This window comes from Acomys minous (assembly GCF_964271855.1).
Source record: "Acomys minous genome assembly, chromosome: 16".
In the NCBI taxonomy this organism is placed as follows: Eukaryota; Metazoa; Chordata; class Mammalia; order Rodentia; family Muridae; genus Acomys; species Acomys minous.
Genome location: NC_140498.1, coordinates 82418383 through 82441564, shown reverse-complemented (window position 1 = coordinate 82441564; position 23182 = coordinate 82418383). Strand labels below are relative to the sequence as shown.

The window sequence follows — 23182 nt, the reverse complement described above, 5'->3', positions numbered from 1 at the left end:
TCATCCCCAGATGTTTTCATTCAGTTTTGCTGTGTCCGTTCATAGGAAACCAAATTCTGGGGCTGGGCATCAATGAGGCAGGTCATCCTTGCTGAGATTAAACATATGAGCCACTTGGATATGTGTGAACCCTCCAGGGGGGGGGAGGGGGGGAGAGCAGGGAAGGTGGTGGTGGTGGTGGGGATCCTTTCAATGCAGGAGAAGCAATTTACTTATTTCTTTTGGTCGGTTGCTCATGCTCCCTGGATGATCCCACATCCATGTGCATAGGTGCAGCACTAATTGGGTTTTGAAAAAGGAAATAATATGGCCTTGGGAACGGACGTGTTTTGTTGTCTTGGAGGAGTTAAAGATGGGAGGGGTGCTCAGATATTACCAAACATGTTATGTCCACCAGTTCACTTTTAATTGTCTTCAGCAGTGTTTAGAACATGTTTGCTTGCCAAAATCTACAGATGCAACTGCTTTGCAATCCAGCTAAAACTAGTTTTTGAAATGATGGGCGTTCTGAAGGTAGACATTCAGGGGCAAACCCCCACAACACATCAGCTTATGGGAATAGGCCCACATCCTTTGACTTTCAGGCTAAGGTTCAGGATAAATCCAAATGTCCCCTCCCCACCTCCCCACCCAAAGGGTCTCACCACAGTTTTTCTTCTTCTCTTCTTTCTTTAGATAGTTTTTCGAAGCTTGGATCACAGACATAGCTATACCCAGGGTCTCATCAGGCCTGGAAATGCCAGTTCTTCCCCTCAAACATAATCCTGCCATGCATGAAGAGAATCAGGAAAGCTGAACATTACAGAAAACTTCTAGGATTTTTAGGTAAATGGGAAATAACTCACACGTTTGCTATCCAGAGTCCAGTTCCGGGGCTCAGCCCCATGTCTCCTGAGCAACTTCTGCCTCACACCATGCTAGACACAAGTGGGGATTAAGGCATTAAGACTCAAGACCTGACAGTTCTGGAGTCCTGCAGGGACTCGGGCTCCTGCTCTTACATCTCTGTCCTGGTTGCTTCTCAGACTCACTGGGGACCCAGGCTCTGGGCATCAAGTGCATCTGCCCTGTTTATAGGATTCCTCCTCTATGAAGACCTGTTGGTGGAAGAGAGAGCAAATATGGATGTACTGGCTGGTTCTATGTATCAACTTGACACAAGCTACAGTCAACAAAGAGGAAGAAGCTTCAGTTGAGGAACTGCCCTCATGAGATCCAGCTGCAAGGTATACTCTCAATTAGTGACCAGTGAGGGGGCAGGGGCTGGGTTCTATAGGAAAGCAAGCTGAGCCAGCCATGTGAAGCAAGCCAGAAAGCAGCAACCTCCATGGCCTCTGCATCCTCTCCTACCTCCAGGCTCCAGCTCTGATTGAGTTCCTGTCCTGACATCCTCCAGTGATGGACCCTTTCCTCCCCAACTTGCTGTGTGGTCATGTTTCATCGCATCAACAAAACCCAGGCAAAGACAGTGGAGGAGGTAGGTCCTCTCCATTGCTTCAGCGTGGAGAGACATCTGTGCATGTTCTGCAGGCTCCACTACATCGAGAGACTAGAGAGACTGAGTTGTGTAGTGTCCTCAAGAGTGAAATATAGACACCCCGGAGTGCTGGAGGGGTCTGCTAGAGATAAACAAAAGCATCCAAATGTGCTTTTAGTACTTAAAAAAAATGATAATGGAAGATATGACTTAAAATCCTCATAGAAATAATGGGCAACCCATTTGAGGCTTTCAAAATCCAATTTGTGAAGTTCGGAGTGAAAAGATATTTGTCCGATATTCTCATTCCCACAAAAAAGTCTTTCGACTATCTGTACATGGGAATTGTATTAACAAAGTGATTGATACAATGACAGGTCCTCAGATGCCTAAAAATGCTGTGAGAAGGAAGGATTGTAATGAAAAGAAAATGATAGCTGTGCAGAGGGCAAACACAGGCGGGTGCTGTGGGTACGGTGTCACTCCACCGCCACGCTGCCTTTGACTAGGAAAAGAAGGCATTTGGTAAGAGGCAAAGCGTCTTCAGAAAGAGAATTTTACCTTCCAGCCTCCCTTACAAGGCCGAGGACCCACTTGGTGAAGAGATGCAAAGCTGGTGACTGAACAAGAACACAGAAAAGTGATAGAAACAAGAGGGCAAGTCAAGTTACAGAAGCCAGGGTTGATGGGGGAGATGAGGAGGGAGAGAGGAGGAAATAGTAGGGAGGGGGAGAGAGAGGGGGGAAAGAGAGAGAATGAAAGAGGGAAGGAGGAAGGAAGAAGGAGAGGAGGAGAAGAAAAGGGGAGAGGAGAGACGTACTACAGGGCAAACTGGTTCCATGTGTTGTTTGCAGTGAAGGCTCCTCCTCCCATAGCTTTGGCTTTAGTTTGATGTTACGTCCAACAATCAGTTAATCTTCCACTCTGCAATACTTACGTCATTTCAAATGTTTTTATGGGTTTGCTAGAAAACATATCCACACATGTGCATACATCTCCATTTCCTTAATGCCAAAGAAGCGCAGTTCCTTTGATCAAAAAGCGAAAGCGTTAGTGCCCTGTTCTTTTTGAGACAAAGCCTCGCTATGTCATCCAACCAAATAACCCCAACTTCACTATCTCCCTGCGTCGGCCTCCCAAGTGCTGGGATCACAGGTGTGCACTGCCATGCGAGGCTAAGGCTACATGTTTGTTTTAAATTAAATCTCTCTCTCTCTCTCTCTCTCTCTCTCTCTCTCTCTCTCTCTCTCTCTCTCTCTCTCTCTCTCTCTAGTTTTCGAGACATGGTTTCACTTTCTAGCCTCGGCTGTCCTAGACTTGCTTTGTAGACCAGGCTGGCCTCGAACTGACAGCTATCCACCTGCCTCTGCCTCCCAAGCGCTGGGATCAAAGGCCTGCGCCACCACGCCCAGCCTAAATTTAGACTTCTCAATGAGCAAGCAGAGAACAACAGCAAAAGAGACAACCTCTAGAGGGCACCACTGAGCCTCGGTTTTCCTGAGACCGTGACATGGCGTGATGCTCAACCCCTTATAAGGCTAAATGGAGGTCTTACTCTTGAGCTGCTGGGATTTCAGACAGCTGCACCAGGTTTGATTTTCTAAAGATATACGGAGGAAACTTAAGAAGTACTAATGACGCAAAGTAAAGGAAAAACTGTAGAGAGAAACAGCAGAGCCTAAGAGGAGGCCTGGGGGGACAGGAAGGTGAGGAGCAGAGGAGCGACTTATATTTGAGTGAGCACCACTTGGTGTAGTCTGACTCAGTAAAATACATTTCCGTGCATGCATCTATGTCTATAGGTGTTGGGTATGTGCCCCTCTTATTTCTCAGGACCTGATCACTTTGTTTTATGGTTTGTTTTTTTAATAACGTATTTCTTTCTACCTACATGGCCATCTAAACATGAGATGAAGATTGTTGACACCAATAGACATGCCAAAATGGACGGGGAAAGCCTCCGAGGACTCAAGCCTGCAGAGAGAACTGTAGACAACTAAGGAATGCTGAGAGTGGGAAAAACCATTTTCACTAGGGAAAAGTTGGTTAGCCAATATCAAATGGTCAGCCCTGAAAACATCCATGTGAGCAACGTTTGTACAGACCCATCTTGTTCTTTAAAGCAATAGCTGTCTTTGGCCTGGAGCTCCCTGAATAGGCCAGACTCAACTACCTGAGATCTGCCTGTCCCTACTTCCTAGTACTTGAACTACAAATGTGAGCACGGCTCCTTTTACGTGAGTCCTGGACTTTGCACTCAGGTCCTCATGTGCGCATGCTAAACACTCCACTGAGTTATCTCCTTAGCTCTTGCCCAACTTGAAGTTTTTTTAAGGGAAGAATAAGATTAAAGAATAACAACAATAAACACACGTTATTCTGGACATCAGGTTGCATCTCACGTCTTCATCCACAGTCAGAGGGGACCAGCTCACCATGCCTATCTCTGTACCTCACACAGAATGCTAGCAAAGGTAGGCACCCGCTAAAGGTGTTAAGCGTATGAGTCAAAGAAACACTGTGGCTGTCATGATGTGTACCTACAGAATAGAAATTCAAACATGTTAATCTGCAACTATCTTTGGAATAATAAAGACTTCAGGGTCCCCCCAAGGGCATGGCTGCTTTGTTCAGACCTATGACTTCTTACTTTAATTTAAATTTGTTTTGCGCTTGGTCTATGGCATGTGTGAACACTCAGAAGGAAAGCAGTAAAAGATGTCTCTCAGCACAGAGCGGCTTTAATCTTTCACACAACTTTAATTTTTATCATCCCACTTCATGCTCATCAGCAAATATTGCCGAGTAAAGACTTGAACTCAAACAATACCATACTGGGAGATCCAGCTGAGCTGAGACAAAGGGCATGCTGCCTTGGCCAAATTCAGCAAGTTGTGCAGTTCAGTTACAAATATCTCCCTCGAAAGCATATCCGAAGAAAACGTTTTTGCAAAACAGGCTTTTATTTCGTTTCTTAAAGTATAAAGGGTCTTGGAGGACAAAAAGGGGTCGTCACCGACCTTGGCATGACTCTGAGGCTTTGTGTCATCCATTGTGAGACAGAGGGTCAAAAATACTCTACTGTCCCTCTAGGCTTCATACTATGTCCAAGTTTGCAGAGGGCTCAATGACAAATTGCTACAATGGTCAGGAAGGCATGTGGGTGTCTAAAGTGTTAAGTAGGATTTTTAAATAAACATCTAAAAATCATTTAAGTTAGTGTTCACCATGTGAGCAAACCTGAATGATTACAATTACTGAACGCATACTATCTCAATCTTGTATACATCTTGTGTAGCATACCAAACCTTTAATAACTTGCTCGGACTTTTGACCCTTGTTTTAGCCATTTTAGCTTAAGACACAGAAATCCTTCAAGCAGGTCCCCATTCTTATGTTCCCTAGCATTTTATGAGGGCCACTGACATCACCAACGCTCAGTGACTTTATAGACTTCTGGTTCCCAGGGATCTCAAACATAGGCATCCTCTCCACAAACATGGGCATTGAATTCACCCTCTTCAATTCCTGCCTTGTTGTAATGTCTCTCTGGTTGTCAGAGACAGTCGGATTCAGTGTAGGAAAACCCAGAGACAGATAGGTGCATCTAGCATCATAGGAAAACCCACCCAATCCTGGTTCCTAGTAGGTGGAAATTTTGATAGGAACTTAAACCATACTGTCCAGTCCTTGACAATAGGGTCAGTGTCTCAATAAGGAGATGTATGAGACAATCTAGACCTCTCTCTCTCTCTCTCTCTCTCTCTCTCTCTCTCTCTCTCTCTATCTCTCCTTCTCTCTCTCTCTCTCTCTCTCTCTCTCTCTCTCTCTCTCTCTCTCTCTCTCTCTCTTTTCTTCATGGTGTGAGAACAAGCGACTAATCCATGACCCAACCAGGAGTAAGCCCTCTACAGACCTGGGGATCTTCTGGAACCATCATCATAGGCTTTCTACCTTTCAGAACAGCGAAGTATTAATGTGGATTGTTCAATCCAGCCTGCATATGGTGTTGAATAAAATCACAAATTAAGACCACCTGAAAGCAATGTTAGCCAAGTATTTTGCTGACATTCTGGATTTGAGTCAACAACAAAAGACACGCAGATGTATAACAAGAAACAAAGTTGCTATTATCATTATGGTTGGCAATGTGTCCCTGAAATAATTCATGGGTTGTGTGTGTTCGTAGGTATGTAGGTAGATGTTTATGTGCTATGTACTTATGCTGTGTTGTGTTGTATGTAAGTGTGTGTTGTGTGTACATCAGGAGTTAACCGCAGGTGTTGTTACTCAGCCATAGCTACCTTGAGTTTATTTTGTTTTGTCTGCCAATCCCTTGATCTTGGATTTCTTTTTTTCTTTAACAAATTTATTCAGATTATATCTCAATTGTTATCCCATCACTTGTATCCTCCCATTCCTCTCTGGTCTTAGATTTCTAATCATCATAATTCTGAGAAAAAAATGGCTGGTGTTTATATCACCTAGCCTGTGGTGCTAGGAAGCTAAGATATACACAAAGACTCCTTGAAGAGAGAGACTAGAAGTCTTATTCTAAAGTTTCAGCAAAGTTTCCTTTCCCCAGCAGCCTCATGGGCTAAAACATGTAAGAAGGAAGAGGAAATGTCTCTAGTTTATTTTTCAGCTCCAAGGAGAGAACAGAGAGCAGGTCCCTTCCACCTTACCATCATGAGGATTGGTAAACGGTCTTCATTTTTACCTCAGCATACACCCTGAGTCAGAACTCACAGAGTGATATATACTGAAAATAAGGCCAAACTTTAACTATTAAAAAAACTCAAACTCTGAGGCTGGAGAGAGAGGTCAGTGGCTGCGAGCACTAGCTGCTGCTCTTGCAGAAAACCAGGGTCAGATTCCCAGTAACCATCTATAACTCATTTCCAGGGGATCTGATGCCCTCTTCTGTCCTCCCTAGGCACTGCACTCACATGCTTATATACCCCAACCCACCCCCCACACACATAATTTAAAACAAACAATAATCTATTTAAAGGAACTCAAATTCCAGTCCCAGTGGTAGCTGTTAGTTAAGACAATGCGAAATGAGCCGCATTGTATTGAAAATCAAATATGACTTAGTGCTGGGGAAGAAATGAGTAGTGTGCACAAGAAGTTAGTGGTGTTCTGTGAAGGTTTGTTTGCTTGTTCATCTGTGTCTCGCAGGTCCTAACTTCCGTTCTTTGCACCTCAAGAGATTCCCCTCCACCCCCCACCCCCGAGTGTGCAATTTTACCAGCCCCTTGCATGGACTTCCCATATCAGCATGTTCTTAGGCAAAATTAGAATTAAATTTAATCCATCATTATTGGTTTGTGTCTATTAGCCAAACCCAGGTCATCACAGTTTAGTGAATCTCCTAGACAAACATAGGTGCTTTCATCCTTGATGTTTCCTTCAGCTGAAGACTGCCAGAATCCTTACTGGCAGTGTTTTTTACACTCAGCAATAATCCCCAAAATGGCCCTCTGGAAGCACATATCGACCTCGGCGCTAGCTTTACAACCCCCAGTAGAAAGTGGCCAAAGCTTGCTTTTTAACGTTGCTTATAAATTAACTTCAGGACTTGAGATGCCTCCTCTTTCAGGGAGAGGGGATGGCGATCTATTTCAATTTGTTAACATCCATGGGAGGTACGTATCCTTACAGCTAAGCCCCCACCGCTCGGTTTCCTCCATCCTGGACTTCTCTTGCCACCATTAAGCTGAGTCTCAAGCCCGAACCCATCTTCCTGGTCCGCGCTGTACTGTGAGCCAAGCATCGAGAAACCGGAGAGATTTCTCTCCAAGCTAGACACGTTTTCCTGAGTCTAGAGTTAACTGTTCCGAGGACAGAATACTTTCCGTTCATACCCTGTTTTTGTTTTCCTGTTAGTGCGTTATTTATCTCTAGCTTTGAGTGGCAGGAGATCTATAGCAGTCTGAGAAAATGGGAGAAAAATAAGGAAAACATCTTCAGGCATCACTCTGCTCACCTTTTTATTTCACCTGACAAATCACAGAAGCAAAAGAAAGGTTTTTAAAAATCCACAGAATGCCACAGAATCGCACCTCAGCAATTTTCACGGAGGCTTTGTTTCTTCTCCTGTGTCTCTCCCCCATTCATTGTGTCATGGATTTTCGAAGCATATATATATATATATATATATATATATATATATATATATATATATATAAGAAAAATCGTAGGTAACGCAAATTCATTGCGTTGCCAACCTTTGTTGAAAACAGGAGGATTGTTGGCTGAGAAGCTCACCCCTCCAACAATTTAATCCAAACAAAATATAGATCTTCACTCCCAGAGTCGCTGGAGTCACTGAACTAAAATAGAAAAGCTGTCAAAGCAATTTTAAAAACCTGCTCAAAATTTGTATTTGCTTCCCTTCATTGATACAGAGCAATGCTCAGATTGGATTTCTGCTGCTCAGCTTGGAGGGTGCAGAAAGCTGCCTCCTCCTATGACAACACATCCGGGAGGCTTCTCAGCATCACAGGACATTTGGTCCTGATGGTGGATGTTCAAACCTCTCAGCACAGCCAGTGTGCTGGGGCAGAGCTTGATGCAGGTAGACCCCACAACTCTGAAATGAAGGGAAGTGATAAGACTAATGGCCAAAGTCCAAAGTCAGGGCTGGTGAGATGGCGCTTGTGCGCAGGCCAGAGGACCTGACCCTGATCCCCAGATCCCACAATGTGGGGGGAGGGGGAGAAAAGCAACTCCTTCGAGTTGCCTCCTGATCTTCACACTGGCACTATAGACTGTGCACGCAGGAAATGGTAACTTTGTAAATAAATACATCTGTTAAGTTCAAATGCCCGACCTTTTTTAATGGTAAGATCCACACAGTGTACTGGCAGCTGCGGTGCTATCAGGAAGACAACCAAATCGCACTAATACGTTTGTGATGCTGTGTAGCCGTCACAGTGGGCAGGGCCCTCATATATCAATTAACAATCAAGATCAAGACAGTCCCCCCAAAGACATGTCCACAGGCCAAGCTGATCTAGGCAACTCATCTATTGAGGCTTTCCTTGATAGAGAGACTTTCAGAGACTCTAGACTGTGCCAAATTGACAGTTGGAGGTGACCAGTATGCCTTTTCTGGATATTTCACATAAACGGGCTGACACAGAAGGTAGTCTTTTGTGACTGGTGTCATTATTGTGGCACAATGTTCAATAGTGCCACTCATTTGTATTGATTCCTCTTCTCCATTGTATGAACACACAAAACACACACACACACACACACACACACACACACACACACACACACACACCGAATCTGATTCCAAGATCTGGAATTGCAAGCAGTTGTGAACTACCCAACTTATGTACTGAGAACTGAACGTGGGTCCTCTATTCCTTTATAAGAACCATAATAAATGATATGGCCTCTTTGATTAGCCTTATCAAGGATATCTATTTAAACAGAGAATGTCTCTAGAAGAGAAGAAATTAATAAAACAGAAATAGGGGGAGATGGGTAAAGAATATTTAATATAATCAAAGTATATGATATACTTGAAATAAGATATACTTATGAAGCTTGGCACTGCGTATATAATTATTAATATATACCAATACAATGGTTTGTAGTGTAGAGTTATTTTAAAATTCTCCTAAGTGGAAATCCACATTATATAACTGACACAAATATTATGACTTTTAAATTTGAAAACTAAAAATTAGTGAACACAGGGACTAGAGAGATGGCTTAGAAGTTGAGAGCACTTGTCCTTGCAGAGGATCTAGGCTTGATCCCCCCAGCATCCACAGGGTGGCTCACAACCATCTACAGCTCCAGAGTCTGGCATCTGGTGACCTCCTCTGGCTTCTGTGGCACTGAGGCACGCACACACGGACAGATATACAGGCGAAACACCCTTACACACAAAATAAAAGATAAATCCTTTAAAAATGTATTAGTGGATATAAAACCATAAAAAGAAGGTTTTTTTTTAGTGCAATCATGGAGCTCAAAGAAAAAAATTCAAAGTTGAATCTAGGTTAATTTTTAAGGCAAAATCAATGAGAAAGATAAAAATATTACATCGCTGTTTCTCACCCTTTGATGCGTTGACTATTATTCTTGAATAATAAAAGTTCAGAGATTCAAAGCCATGGCTCAGAACATACAGGTCTCTCAGGTGGCTCAGAATTGAAATGACAGAGGAAGGCATGAAATGAAAGGAAAAGATAGACGCATAATTAATAGGTAGAAAAATAGATACACATAGAAACCGATGTCTCTTCTCTGATGGGTATCGAAATGAGAAAATACAGGACTGGATCTCCATTAGGAAATATATTGCTCCACCGAGACAGCTCTGTGTTTACACGCCTGATGACCTGCGCCCTAGCTTAAGAATCCAAGACATGGGGCTGGAGAGATGGCTCAGTGGTTAGGAGTACCACCTGTTCTTCCAGAGGTCCTGAGTTCAATTCCCAGCAACCACATGGTGGCTCACAACCATCTATAATGTGGTCTGATGCCCTATTCTGCAGATAAAGCACTCATATACAACAAATAAATATTTTAAAAAAGAATCCAAGAAGTGATGCAAAGAGGATAGGTAGTATCCCCTCAATGCTTCCCTCTCTTCTGGTTCTTGTTCTGTTGCTGAGATAAAATGCTCTGGCCAAGAGCAACTTACGTAAATGTCATGGCCTACTTAAGGGGAGTTAAGGCAAGAACTCAACCAGGAACTTGAAGCAGAAACCATGGAGGGTGCTATTTGCTGTCTCACTTAAAGGGTTACACTCAGATAGGTTTCTTATACCACACAAGACCATCTGCATAGGGAATGATGCCACCCACAGTGGCCTGGAACCTCCTGCATCAGTTGAGACTCAAGGCAACCTCCCACAGACATACTCACAGCCATTCTTATCTGGGCAATCTCTCAAATGAAACCCTCTTCTCAGATGACTCTAGGTCATGTCAAGTTGACAGCTAACCTTGACCAGATCATCCTCTAACCTCCACAAACATTGCCTGACACAAATGCACAACACCCAAATGCACTTACACTATACAAGAGTAAAATTAAATGTAAAGGGATATCATGACATAGAATGTGATATTTCTATTTAAAAGGGAATATTTTCAGTGGCATAAGTACTGTGTGTGATATGCATAGCCATGCTATTGTGCACATGGGACGTGATTCTGAAAAGAACATGAATGAAAAAGTGAGTATCTAAGAACCACATAGTATAAAGTAGTGATTTAAAGCAACGAGAATGATTTCTAGAAGAGAAAGTATTAAATTATTTTCAGGTGAGTGGATATGGGGAATATTAAAAAAAATGATGGCAGTGTAATTGTCGAGGTGGGAGCATCCAGGCATTTGGGATTGACCACCCAGTGGGGCAGCTCTATGGTTATCCATAAAGGGCTAAAAAAAAATCTACATTTTGTGTTGACATCCTATATTGTAAATATTGGTCAGGGATGGGCTCAGTGGCCTGGCCCTTTATTATAAACAAAAGTAGAAGTGTTTGCAAGTAAGTTGGAGGTTTTGGTTTGTTAGTGTGTTAACTTGTTCTGTCTGGATCAAGGAACCAGAATGCAAGCTGCAGGCAGCATCCATCCGTATATGCTTCTCCTCCTAAGGGCAGGGCTTTCCTCAGGGACCCCGACACCTCCATTCCTTTAATGTTCCCTAATTGATCCTTCTGCCTCCTTAGACCTATAAATAGTCATAAGGGAAAGATGACTGGCTTAAAAAAAAAAACAATGACGTCAGGACTGCTGAATTCTGAAACCAAGGTTGGAAGTCCTCCTTTAGGGACCAGTTTAAGAACCTCCTCTACCTCAGTGGAGCCCAGTTTGTAGCTAGAGTGGCTCTAGATGGGTCTCAGTCTGCCCAGGACATCCTGATTTCATACCTAAAAGTCCTAGATCCTGGGACTCTCCCAACCGGTCAAATGGGTGGTCAGAGTGCTTTCCTTCGTATAACAGCATTGGGTTTCCCCCACACTTGTTAGTCAATGTCATGTGATGCACCAGAGCCCCTGAAATACATGAGTATTAATGACATTCATCATGTATGTTTTCTGCCCACTTAAAAGATCTGCGGATTTGATGTGTCTTCTTCCCTCATTCTTTAGCGCTTTTGCATGGATTTGGAATGCAGCACCTTCCTGGGGTCCAACCTGCAGCCATGAGAAGAACAGTCATAGACTAAGCCGGAGAGTTATAGAAACACCAGGTGGAAAGATTCTGGGTCCTGGAAGGCGTGATGAGCAGCTAAACAAGGCTTCACATCTCTTGTACCACATATCTGGTTACTGGGCATTATACAAAGGCTGTTAGTTGGGTCCTCTACAGAGGGGCTTCCTGATCTTAAAGAAGAACCATGATGTGGAACCTAGCTCTGTGGCTTGTGAACCCTGCCCGTGTTACCTGAAGGTCACTATGATGTTGACCTTCACCAGGATACTGCTTTCTCTTGACCAGGTAGGTGTTTGTGAGTGTTTTCTGTGCTCTTCTTCACACACACACACACACACACACACACACACACACACACACACACACCCCACATGGAACTCTCACCTCACAGTGGATAAGTGACAGTTTGTTCTCGCACCACATATGAGTGACTATGGCTCAGAAACACAGACTTAGGTTTACCCAAATTCCATGGTCCAAAGTGGTAACCATATGATGAAGGATCTATGGTAACAGAACAATGAAAGTCACGAATGAAGACACTTTTCAAATACTTTGGTAGAAACACAGGGAGGGGAATAAGCCCTACTGTGGAACTTGATGCTACCTGATGGAACTCAGCCCTCTGGTTCGTTGGAAACTAGGTGTTCATACATCCCAAAGGGTTTACCCAGTTGTCAAGAAGGTGTTGGGTCAGGTACAGGCAATAAATGGCTATGAAGGATGCTGAAAGATGCACAAGATGATGTGAATCTAAACTTGCAACATCCCAACCTCTCCACAGCATAGATGTTCTGCTGAGTTAATCAGCATTGCAGAAAGTACAGTGGGACTCAGGGTCCTTTTCAGGACTGTTTATTCATTCTCACGATGTCATCTCAGAAAGAGGGACTGCCCTTCCAAGCCTCTGTGTTAGCAAATTGGCCTAGAATTGTGGTGGAGACAGAGCTAGCAAAGGAAAAAAATCCAAATGTAGCCAAACCACAGAGGTGAAGACTTAGATGCCAGAGCTGAGGGGCACTCGCTGGTTTCATAACTGTCCCTCGGAAGACAGACAATCACCAACCCCCCTGAATCTTCTAGAAAAATCAAACCTGAAAAATAGATAAGTAATGAAAGTTCTTTAGGCCTGATTAATGGCTGTGAAGAACTTTAAAATCCCTTTAGCAGGCTGGAAATATGAGTGCTATTTTCCAACACAGAATTCTGCATTTGTTCTCAAAGCCCAGGCTGCATAGCAATCACTGATGTTTTTTAAGCCAGGGTCCCCTGGTGCCTCTTTTGGGTCTGGTCTTGGGTCTTCTCATCTTCAATGGTCTCAGTGCTTCCCAGCAGATGTGTCAGCCTTGATCGCTAATGGCTGAGAACAATGACACATTCCCAAAACAATTAGTGCACAAATGACTGAGAGGACAGAATTGAAAGGAAATGCAGTGAGCCAGAATTTAGATTCCCACAGTGTTTCCAGCCAAAAGTAGCATCAAAGTATGTGGGAAATGATGCTTCACAGATGCAGGGAGGTTTCTCAGGTGAGCCGCTGATGGGATGTGCTCTCCCACTGGCTCCAGGTGTGTGTTTTTCCTGTGATAATGGAGAATTAATTGTCAGGCAGCAGCATTGGGGCATTCCTCTGGAGGGTCTGAACAATTTGCATACAGAAAGTGCTATGGAGTCTCAAGATGGCTGAGGGAGAAAAGAGCACTTGCCCTGGGTATGGAGGTTTGCAGGGCAAGATAAAAGAAAAACAATAAAACCAGCATCAGTGGAGTGTGGTGAATAAATGGGAGAGACAGAAGGGAAGAATACAAACCAGAATAAGAGGAGACAGATGGTGGGCAGATTTTGTTTATTACCTCAAGTGAGACGGAACTAGGTAGAGACTTTATGAAAAGTGGCATCTCCCAAACTGTGCATGGAAAATAACAAGTCCAGCTTTCAAAGGCGACTGAGAGTAGGCAGTTGTGTCCCTTGGGAAGGCTATTTCTCAGAGAAGGAGAGAGATGGAGTAAAATGAATCAGGAGAGTGGGTGTGGTTACTGCCGAGCTTACTGAGTTCATAGTATTGTCATGGATGAGTGGGATTGAGGAAATGAACAGACTTGAAGAAGATAGTTGGTGGGTTAGGGGTGGACATAGATGGTGAGGAAGAACCATGAGCCATGATTATGGGATGAAGTTTTCGATGTGTCTAAAATGTGGTCATTTGGGTGCATCGAGAACTCAGAATAGAGTCTAGGAATGAAGGTGTGGTTTCATGAGTCATCAGTAGAACAGGGCATGTAAATTCACGGGGCACTATAAAGTGGTAGATTGGAGGAAACTGAGGGATTAGTGATTCACGTGCATCACTGAGGACAGCCAATGGTGTAGAATGCAGGAGAGAGAGAGAGAGAGACAGACAGACAGACAGACAGACCATGATGAGAATAATTCTATAGAGTACTAGCAACCAAACACATCATCAGACGCCCACTGAGTCCCAGGGAGGGACTGAAGAACACCTGAAGTCACACAGCAAGCTGGCCACAGAGTTCAGGGTCAAATTCTAGTCCCAGATTCGTAGCTTATTTTCTATCATGAAGAAAGGAGTTTTCCATTGAGATGCCTGAAACATGATAAAGCATGTGTTCGTGTTGCAGATGACTCAGACATTTCAGGAATAAGTGCTTATGATTATGTTTCTGGTGATACCAGCAGTTATATTAGTCATGAAAAAAAATGCTGGAATGAATGGGATGCTCATTATTAACTGTCTTATTATAGGAAAGGGTTCCTAAATTGCATGGTGATGTGAATTGCATGGCACAATGTATTCTACAGTGTGGGTTAAATCTGTGTTGGTAAAATAGGAATTAAGGAATGGGGGATGAACTTAGGGACAAGGAATGGGTGCCTGCTCGGTGTCCAGACACATGCTTAAGAGAAATGGGGAAAAATGGCCTTTAGTTAACTAGTAATAGATTCACCTCTTCTTTAGTAAATTTTGATCACATATCAGCTGCTCAGTGTGATTTGTCTATTGTCATATATGAAGATTTATGTCCAATACCAGTAGAATGGTTATCATGACTATCACCATCATCAATATCATCACTACCATCACCATCATCATTATCATCATTATCATCATAGCATCATCATTATTATTACCACCATCACCAACATCATCACGACCATCATCAATCATCATCATCATCATTACTGATAAACATGTTTAAAATGACAATGTGGGTTAATGAAAGAAAAGTTAAAGTGTGTGTATGTGTGTGTGTGTTTATTGGAAGCAGCTCTTGGCCACCATGCATGAATGGAGAGAGAAAGAGAGAGAGAGAAGAGCACATGAAGAGAGAGAAGAGGAGGATAGAGTAAACACAGAAAGAAGGAAGAGAGAGTGAGCAACAGGAGAGAGAGGGGGGAGCCAAAATGTTTGGATTATATAGTGAACGAGAGGGAGGAGAAGCTCCACCCTTGGGTTGAGATGCTCAGGGTAGAGGGAAGGGTATGCCAGTCATGCCTTGTGGCTGGTAGAACCTGGAGCTGCTTGTCCCAGGTCTGAAGCACAACAATTGCCAACATAATCCTCATTGCCATCACTACCGACATAATCACCAACATCATAAATATCACAATGACCGCTGCCATCACCATAATCAGTAACATGACCATCATTCCAAGCAAAATTGCCATCATCATCATCATCATTCACCACCATCACCACCATCATCCTCATCATCACCAGAACCATTAGCATTATCAAAATCACCATTATCAAAATCTGTGGCATCATCATCATCAACAACAACATACAACTTTCCTTACGCTTTACCTAAGAACTTCAAGTTTGAGTCTCTTAGTCAAAGAAACACTCCTCATCTCCCTTCCTCCTATCACTCACCTTGCCCATCTTCCCAAGGATGGGGGAGAAACAATGTATGAAATGAAATTTATTTTTCTATCAAGTATCAGAGTTTTCTTGAAATGATCTGCTATGCTAACCAAACATGGGAAAGGTGCTTAGCAAAGGAGAATCATTATTGGTGGGTGAGAAACTACCTGAAAGAATAAACCCCATGAGCACCAAGATGTAGAGAGTGAATCCAATCTACAGTGGTTTCCAATTACAAACTGTGTGACCTCTAGATCATTCAGAGTTCTACCCATCTTCCTTGGTAAGCTTCAAGTCTAGGAAGGAGTCCCTAGAAGCTGGTCCTCACCCTCTCAGCCTAACTGTTGCTCAGAACTAAACCCAGACTTAAGGGCATATACACAGGAATATTCATCTGCGTTCAAGAATAACTGTATGTTCCCTGGAAGGGACATCTACTAATGGCAAATGTGAGGCTCTAGAATTGCAATCTAATGAGTATACTATTAGCCTTAAGTATTCAGAAATGGTGTAGACTAGGAAATGTGCATTGTTTAAGGAGAATTGCGTGTTTATTCATGCTGCCAACCCAGAGGTGAGGGGCTCCAAATGAATATTTAATATTCTGGAAAAGCATATTGAACCATACATACACGAGTCCAGCAATGTTGATGTATAAGAACATTTTACAAGATGAAAAACCATACAAATGTTTACTACGCATATAATGGCCAAGGAAGCAGAAAGGCACTTTCTCATAATGAAAAATGGGTGAAATAAAAATATGAGTAGCAAGCACTATGAGCGGATTCTACAAAAAAAAAAAAAAATCAGGTTGAGTCACAGAAATCAATATACCATAGATATAACTGTATTGTTTCATTGAAGAAAGCTCTATACTGGGCTCTAAGTAGGCATAGCAAGAAATCATTGAACACAGCCAATCTCCATGAAAAGAGAACAGGTTTTTTGATAAAGAAGAAAAAAAGAAAAAAAAAACCCTGCCGGCCATCTTGGACAGTTAAGGAAAGAACCTGTCAAAGTCTTATTGGGTTTTATAGGGGTAAATGGGATGGGAGGCAGTTCAGATACTAAAATGAAAAATGCTTTTGGTTTCTATTTCCTATGAAAACCAAGCTCAGATGGGGAGTTAGTGATATCAGCACAGCCGCTTTGCGGTCCTACTTCTTTCTGACCTACTACAGGCCAAGCTAATCTATATTGTTTGTTATAATTCAAATTAGTAGGCATTTGTGGATGGAAGGGAAAGTGGGAGAGGCTCCAGGTTTGATTCTCTGATTCTGGACTAGTGGAAGTGCAGTGCCTTCTTGCTGAAGATTTAGCATACCACATAGTTGGTATGCTTCCTTTTCTATATTTAAGTTATATATCTATCTAGAAAAAAAATACAAGAAGTAAGAAACTTCCAAAGAAAACATGCATACACACACACACACTCACACACTCACATGCACACACCATAACACATCATACACACATCCCATAACACATCCCTCCCCAACCCCTGCACCCCCCCCCCCATATAGTCCACCTTCCAGAACTATCTGACTCAAAGGATAGTATACTCCCAGGAAGTATGTTTATTTACTCACTCTTAAATGAACAATTTCCAAAAATGACTTTTTGATGTTTGCAGGTTAGCTAGATCAATGAGGGTCAAGGTATATATGTGTCGGGCGAGGGGGGTAAGGGGGGGGGGGACTACCTATAGACAGTGCCTTGTACTGGAGAATAGAACCCATCCAGGAAGTGCGTCATACTGACATTCCCAGGTCAGCATTGGTACAGAGAAATGATTTATACACTGACATAACCCAAGGAGTTGCCCATGTATTGCAATACAAGATGTGGACCATTCACATTCCTTTAAGAGAGAAGTAAATAAATGTGCTCAGATGAAACTCATACCTAAGAGAAACTGCCTATAGTGGTGTGACGTTCACTTCATGTGTCCTTTGTTGGGTGGCCATCTGGCTGTCAGCATACTCACTCCTTTGCTTGTGACTTTGTAGTTTCATCACCCAGAGAAAGAGCCCATTCTTCAGTTGCTGAATATGAGCACCAGTGGTCCTGAATCAGAAGTGACAAAGATTTTACAGTTTCCATCTCCAATGCTACCTCAAGGATGAGAATCCCATGTATGAGGCACATCCATCTCCTGAGAGGATGTGGTCCCTAGTGGAGGAAACGTTAGATGCTCCTGCCAACAGCAGATTGGTTATTCTGGCATGGGAGTGAGAAGGTCTTGGGCAGTCTAGAAACATCCAACTCGGCTGTAAATGCATCTACAGCCATGACCTACCTGGACCCAGGAGAAAAATAGTACAGCACTGAGTCACTGCTTTAAACCACAGGGTTAATCTTAAAGAGTGACTCAGCAAAATGCCATAACCCTGATTCACTGCTTCCTTTCAGTTGGGAGATGTGGTCTTCAGACTTAGTATTAAAAACCAAAGGTAGAACAGCTGTCAAACACTAGGGGCTGTGATGCTTTTCCAGTCACTACTCCTGGGTTACTGTAGCCCTGACAACACCTCTTGAATTCATCTCTATCAACTTCTCTTCATTTGAGGCATTGGGTAAACTGCCTGTACCATTTGGAAAACACCCTGTACAGCTTGGATTCTTAATGGTAAGAGTAGAAGCTTGTGTTTTCCCATGCTCAGACAGAGTGAACATGCATCTCTAAGTTCTCATGACCCCTACAGGTCATGCCCAGCATCACAGCCTCTGTGATGTTGCATAGATGTAGGCAGACCTCTGTAGTAAGACCAGTGAGGTTGCTGCCTTCACAATATTGAGTTTGTTCCTCAGACAGCATCAGTTTTTTTTCTTCAGTACCAAGGAACATTTTAATTAATAATGAGCAATGTGAAAATAATTGTTTTATCCAGGATGGAACCATACCTCATGCTGGGAACGTCAGGCTGTGCATCTGCTGCCTGGCCATCTCTGGAAATAACAACCCAAACGTCAGAGAACATGAGTCACCTATCAAGAGTCGCTCTCTATGGCCAGAATGCTGTTAAGGAAATGCAGTGGTCATGGAGCCCCATTCACTTCCGGGTCATGGGGGGTGGTACTTAAGATTTAATAGTGCAGTTATTCCTTTGTCGTTGTCTGTGGAAGAGGTGGTACGAGCTTTGCTGCCATCATGTTTTCCAGATCTAATGTGGTTCTTATTCTCTCCGTGTGCCTCTCTGTCTCTGTCTCTGAATCTGTTTCTTTGTGTGTCTCTTTGTCTGTTATCTTCAGTTCTGCCCTTGACTGGTCTCGCCCTGTCTTAGATGGTAAACTTGCCTTGCCTCCTGTAGAGAAACAAAGTAAGGTTCCTGGTAGAGGTCATTCAAGCTCCTTCCTTGCTCCTGGGTAATTTGGCTTCTATCATGATATTTTCAGGTGGAGATTTAGGCTTGCAGATTGAAGCATTTCCCTGAATTTGGCCCATGGCTGTGGGCATAATAAAAACACAGTTCGATTCCAATGTAGAGGACTCAAAGGTAGCTGCATCAAAGCTCACTCCAGTATGAGTGATGACTCATGCAATCTGAAGCAACTTGGAGGCAGCTCAACAAGTGGGAAAGTCTCCTCTCTTTGGTGCTTACTGTTTTTATAACCTTATGGAGGGAGGAGCCTTGTGAATCTTGTCCATTTCAGGGACTTCCTGAGACTTTTGAGCTGTCTACTTTCTTAGCCTTAATAGTTTCCTTGCAGTGTGGAATGTTTCAACTGGGAGGAAATTGTTCCCCAAAGGTAACTTCAATAGTCTTCAAACTCATAGCAATCCCACTTCAGCCCCATGAAAGCTAGAATTACAAGCAGGAATGCATGTCCACTTCCAACCTAAGGAATGACTTCTGTAAAGAACCCCTACCAAGACCTAGCCGACGAACATGATATTCTCCACCGTTGAGTGGAGAGTGAGATCTGACTCTCACACAAACTCTGGTGTCCCTTTTCTGACCACGTCCCCTGGATGGGGAGGCCTGGCGGCACTCAGAAGAAGGATAGCAAGTTACCAAGAAGAGACTCGATATTCTAAGAGCATATATGGGGGAGGAGGTCTCCCTCAATCACAGACATAGGGGAGGGGAGAAGGGGGGAAGTGGGAGGGAGGGAAGAATGGGAGGAAACAGGGGAAGGGCTAACAATCGAGATATAATATGAATAAATTAATAAAAATGTAATTAAAAAACAAAAACAAAAACAAAAAGAAAAAAACATGTCCACTTTTGTCAGTGTAGGTTATAGGGCAGTGGATTCAGATGTGAAAGCTGCATCTCAGTAGAAGTCATCGGAGCCTAGTAAAAAGTGATTTTTTTATAATAATAACAACAAGCCAATCTACTAGAGACCAAATTATTTGTGAGCACTTCTGTGTTCAGTATTCACACTGCTTAAGAGAATCTGACAGAATCATTTGACTTTCTACTGATCTATTTGAAAACCTGATTTGTTGTATGCCATTACTTGTTGTTCATAAGATCAGAGTAGTAATGAAGTAAGGGAGCCAGCCTGCAGTGGTGGTGTAATAAGATTAAATTTGACTTCATTACCAAGGTTGGCCCTAGGAAAATGGACTTGACGGTTATGAAACAACCAGTTAAGAATCTTCCAGCTGACAATTCCAAATAGTTAAGTATCTGAAACTGCAGCTCAGATTTGGAGAAAAGTCACAGGATTGTTTCATGAGAATGGTGTGCGTCATCATGTATAAAGAAGACACAAATAGATAATTCAGTCTAAAGTCTAATTCAGTGTCAACAACACAAGGACGGTTAAAGAAACTATCTAAAAAAGACTCAGTTGTCAACTTACTGCTCTGCAGATTTAATGTGAAAATAAATCCAGACTCTCTGATCTTTTTTTCCCTTCAGGATTACATACATGGGAGAGAAACTATCCAGAAACTGCTCTTTGAGACTCAAAAGTTGCCAAATAAACCAGAAGCCAAATAGACTTTTCCTTCATAGAGTTAGAGAGTTGCTTTGTGCTATAGTCTTTTGTCATAGCAATAGTGTGTGTGTGTGTGTGTGTGTGTGTGTGTGTGTGTGTGTGTGATGACGACAATGACAATGACCCAGCATAATGTACCAGGGATAGTTTCCAGGGCAGAAGAATTTGTCTAAGATGAAATATAAAGAAGATAAAGAATTACTGAGGTAAATTGGGGACTGGGATTAAAAATAATAATTCTTATGTGAAGGATAGAAAAATCCAATCTGTCCAGAAAGAAAACTTAGGATCCAGATCTGGGAACAGATCTGGAAGGAACTTTCCTCTTGGACAGGTGCTGAGGGGGCTGGGAGGGGACACACACGGAGAGTGATCCAATCTGTTAAATCACATCCTCTGCTTGGAAGGAGGGGAAGAAGCATTTGTGGCTATGGAGATAGCCAGAGAGGGAGAAGGCTCCTGGCATTCAAATGAGTGAGAAGGCAGCACCCAGGAAGATGATCTAGAGGTGGGGGCAGAGGGGGGCAGAGGTGGGCAGGGGTGGGCAGGGGTGGGCAGGGGTGGGCGGAGGTGGGCAGAAGAAAGTCTGACAGAGCTCTGAGACTTAAATTCAGAGATTTGGGTGTGATCTCTGATTTGGGTGTAAGACTCACTCTCCCAGTGAATGGATACTGATGCTCAGCAGGTCTGGGAATTAAGGTGAGCTGTTTAATTGAGTCACTCAGGAGACTGAAACAGAGTCCTAGGCTTTTCTGAGAGTGATTCTGAAGAGTTAGAAGGCCTGCCCAGCATGTGAGTGGTAGCTTTCTGTGGGCTGGGGAGAAGGAGAAAGCCAACCAAATGGCCACCCCATCCTTTCCTCTCCAGCCTATGCTGTGATGAGCCTGGGTGTATAGAAATGACCCACCATGGACCAAATCCTCTGAAACCCTGAGCCATGATTTAAAAAATCTTTTCCTCTTTGCATGTGGTTTAATCCAGGCTCTATGTCACCATGATAAGAAGATAATCTAATACGGGCAGCAATAGGATTTAGTCTCCAGGCATGGTAGGATGCGGAAAGGAAAAAGACAAGTCTTCAAGGTGTGGGACCTGGGCTCATTCCGGGGGCCCAAGTGAAAAAGATATTTGCATTTTTGTGGGGGAAAAGGTTCCAAAAGATAAAAGACATGATAGTCATTGGCATCCTGTGGGGTCAAAGCCCAAGGCGCTCATGGTCCTTACCTTGACAGCGGTGATCTCCTCTGAGCACTACCCTGAACTCAGTCACTCACTCCTCCCCATGACAACACAAGGCTAGTTCCATTGTATCTCTATCTCACAGATGAGGAAGTGGAGGATAACAGGACTCAAGCAGTGCCCGCACTTCTGTACCAGACAATACAGGAGGAGAAAACTGAAGATCCAGGAACCCATGGACTATATCCTAGGAAGAGCATAGAAGTGACATCATCATAGGAGAATCCAAGACCACAAGAAGGGAGGATTCTAGAAGAGGCATGGCTACTTCAATGGACGCTCCAGGGAAACAGGTGAATTACACACTGGGTGTGGGGATGTCAAGGTTCTTGACTACCTGTTGACATCAGCTATTGTGGGATGGTCTTGTGCACTGTGTATTCAGATGCTGACTTGTGTGCCCTGAGACCTGGTTGCAGTCCTGATGTGGGCATTGTCATCTTTATGAAAAATCTCCTGTCTCAATGTTATGTCAAAATTGCTCCCCAATTATCTCCGGTTGGTTAATAGAGAAGCTGGTTAGCCAATAACTGAGCAGGGGAAACAGAAGGTGGGACTTCCATTCCCAGTCAGGGAGTCTTGAGGTTCCCATGAGGAGGACCAAGAGGGCTTTGCCATGGGGAGAGCGAGTTACAGTAGAATGCCAAAGCACAACCGAGACGGCAAGTAAAGGTCTTGTGGCTGGGAGGTAGCCAAACTAGCACCATTGGGCTAGAATACATGAATATCTGCCTGGTTAAAGCACTTTAAAGCTTGTAGAATAAATCTTACGGGTCTTTGTGTCAATTATTTGGGTAGCAGAAAAGGCCCCAACTAAGATTTTGATTTCAACCATCTACTTCAGAGTCTAGAAGGACCCAAGGTGCTGAAGGAGGAGCCTCTGAGGTGAAGATGTTCAAGAGAATGAATCTGCTTGTAACAGGGTGAGGAGCTACAGTCAGGCCACTTCCAAAGTCCCAGAAGACGTCTTGCATGGAGTACCTAGCTGAGGTTGGCCTTCCCCAGGCAAGGAAGCCCATCATTGATTTTGATCAATTTAGAAGAGACTATCTGTGGATGATGATTTGGGACCAACTGTCTCCTCCAAGCAGGGTCATAAGAATAAACCCAGAGTCCACCAGTGTGGTCTGCCCTGTGGGGCTCGGAGTTCAGTATAAGCGGTGGTCCTACCTCACCCGGGGTTAAGCACCCAGAGTTTGGGTAGACCCATATAAGCCACAGGGAATATCTGGGACATGCCTTCCTGGATCCATAATGGGTTATTGTTTCTCTGTGATCTCTACCAGTTATGGAGATATGAAGAGTACACAAATGAAAGGTGAGGGAATCAGTCAAGGAAAGAGAAACCTGAGGGGCCTGAGTTCCAGCCACTTCCTAGGGCGACGGCTGGCTCGGGGATTCCCCCGTGCCTGCTGTACTCCCTCTGC

The 23182-nt window shown here is 43.5% G+C and overlaps 1 long non-coding RNA gene across 1 annotated transcript; it reads right to left on the bottom strand.

The window, feature by feature from the left end:
• Nucleotides 1-885: 885 nt before the first annotated feature.
• Nucleotides 886-9674, bottom strand: LOC311585989. Its single transcript, XR_014775421.1, has 3 exons — nt 9563-9674; nt 1002-1097; nt 886-917 (listed from the first exon to the last, which is right to left on the bottom strand). It is a non-coding gene; the product is annotated as an uncharacterized lncRNA (long non-coding RNA).
• Nucleotides 9675-23182: the final 13508 nt, after the last annotated feature.